Here is a 2,546-nt window from a genome sequence, read left to right on the forward strand (position 1 = left end):
CAATAGAATTAATAAAGATTTTTAATCGAATTTATACATTAGCCAATGGACCTTCGGACCACCTTAGTTAAACGAAATACACACTGATATCCGCCTATTACTGCATTTCTTAGAATTCACAATCACTTCCCCTTAGAAACAATCAAAATATTAGTAGCCTTAGCTTTACATAGTAACCTTAGATAACGGTAGGTCGATTCATAGTCCCTGTGGATTCGATATCTTTTAAAACTACATGACACGACTGTGCACTTGCAGTCATCAGATTAATAGACATGTAAAGTTGCGATCAAGTTTTTGGCGCCGTTGCCGGGGACTATTTAAGTCGATATCGTAACTCGCTGTTACACCGTAGAGACTAGGGCAATTCTTTCCTTCCTTTTTGAACGATTGTATGCCAAATACTCATTCACAAGGAGGAGATTTAATACAACGAATTAATGAGATCGAACGTTTTATTAACGTCAAATGTCGAGCTCGCAATCTTCCCGAAGTAGCACCAATTCCGATTAATCAGGAATTGATCTTTACTGATCAAATCAATCAAATTACCCCGAAGTTAGAGATGGCTTCTATTCGTCCTCTTAGAGACTATGCCGCTCCTTCACGCGCTGAACCGCACTCAAGTATCGCACCACCTGCGATTGAGGCGAACAATTTTGAACTGAAATCTTTGTTGGTACAAGCTGTTCAACATAACCATTTCTCTGGAAGCCCTACAGACGATCCTAATCTCCATTTATCCGTGTTCGTGCAATATGCCGACACTGTCAAAGCTAACAACGTTAGTTCCGAAGCTATTCGATTACGCCTTTTTCCTTTCTCCTTGAGAGATTGAGCTAGAGCGTGGCTTCAATCCCTGCCTTCTAATTCCATAACTACATGGGACGAATTAAAGAGGGTATTCTTAGCTAGATATTTTCCGCGTAGCAAAACAGCTATGCTAAGAGGTCAAATCAACGGATTTACCCAAAAAGATAATGAATCACTCTTCGAAGCTTGGGAACGATACAAGGACATGCTTAGACTATGCCCTCATCATGGACTCGAGCCATGCTTGATCATCCATACTTTCTATGGTGGTCTACTTTATAACACTAAAATGACTATAGATGCCGCTGTTGGCGGAGCATTAGTGGACAAACCTCATGATGAAGCATACAACCTCATAGAGAACATGGCACAAAACCATTATCAATGGGGAGGAGAACGAGCTGCTCTAGAGAAAACCCAAACAAAAGGAGGAATGTACGAAGTAAGTGGTATAGACCGCGTTAACGCTGAAGTAGACGCTTTAACTCAAAAAATCGAAAACTTAACCATCACTCCTTTAGCCACCGCGGCTGCTGTAGCACCTAACTGCGAAATTTGTGGATTAACTGGACACGTAGTTGCCGAATGTCAACTCTTGAGTGGTATCCCGTCTGATCAAGTAAACTACGCTTAAGGAAACCCTTATTCTAACACGTACAACCCTGGATGGAAGAACCACCCAAACTTTTCGTATAAGAACAACAATGCGGTGTACGCGCCTGGACAAGCACCTACTGTCCCACCTGGCTATCAAAAAGCGCCTGTAGCTGCTCAAAACGCCCCTAGGAAGTCGAACCTAGAAATCATGATGGAAAACTTTATAGCTTCCAAACAACAAACCAACAAAGACTTCCTGAATCAAAACATCCATAATAGTGAGCAACTAAAACAATTATCAAACAAAGTAGATGCTTTAGCTACACATAACAAAATGTTAGAAACACAAATCTCACAAGTAGCTCAACAACAAGCACCTACTGCTGCCCCTGCTGGCACGTTTCCTGCTCAACCACAACCTAATCCTAAGGGACATGCGAACGCGATAACATTACGAAGTGGAACAAACTACGATGGACCTATCGATCCTAGAACTCAAAACGCACCCATGTCACAACAAGAGCCAAGGGAAACCAAAATGACATCAACGGATGATCAAACTGCTAAGACCAATGAGAACAACACCGAAGTGGAACCTGAAAAAGAAAACCCTTACGTTCCACCACCACCTTATAAGCCACCAATTCCTTACCCTCAGAGATTAGCTAAATCCAAAACCGAAGCGCAATTTAAAAAATTTGTAGAACTTCTGAAACAATTAAACATAACCATACCTTTCACAGAAGCTATAACTCAGATGCCTTCGTACGCTAAATTCTTAAAAGAAATTCTATCAAACAAAAATAAACTCGAGGATAACGAAACTGTAACGCTTACCGCTGAATGTAGTGCTATCATCCAAAATAACATGCCTCCCAAACTAAAAGATCCTGGTAGTTTTTCCATACCCTGCGTAATAGGAAAGACTATTATAGAAAAAGCCTTGTACGACTTAGGAGCCAGCATTAGTTTGATGTCTCTTTCAACCTGTAAGAAACTAAATATGGGTGAGCTTAAGACAACGAGAATGTCTCTTCAACTAGCTGACCGTTCAGTTAAATACCCTGCAGGAATGTTAGAAAATATCCCTGTGCGTGTAGGCCAATTCTACATCCCAACTCACTTCATCATAATGG

General features: G+C 41.0%; 1 non-coding gene across 1 annotated transcript; it reads right to left on the reverse strand.

Moving 5' to 3' along the window:
• Positions 1-940: 940 nt before the first annotated feature.
• On the reverse strand, positions 941-1,047 carry LOC131641913 (small nucleolar RNA R71). The gene has a single exon (XR_009295675.1). It is a non-coding gene; the product is annotated as a small nucleolar RNA R71 (small nucleolar RNA).
• Positions 1,048-2,546: the final 1,499 nt, after the last annotated feature.

This window comes from Vicia villosa, unplaced genomic scaffold, assembly GCF_029867415.1.
Source record: "Vicia villosa cultivar HV-30 ecotype Madison, WI unplaced genomic scaffold, Vvil1.0 ctg.004251F_1_1, whole genome shotgun sequence".
Classification (NCBI taxonomy): Eukaryota; Viridiplantae; Streptophyta; class Magnoliopsida; order Fabales; family Fabaceae; genus Vicia; species Vicia villosa.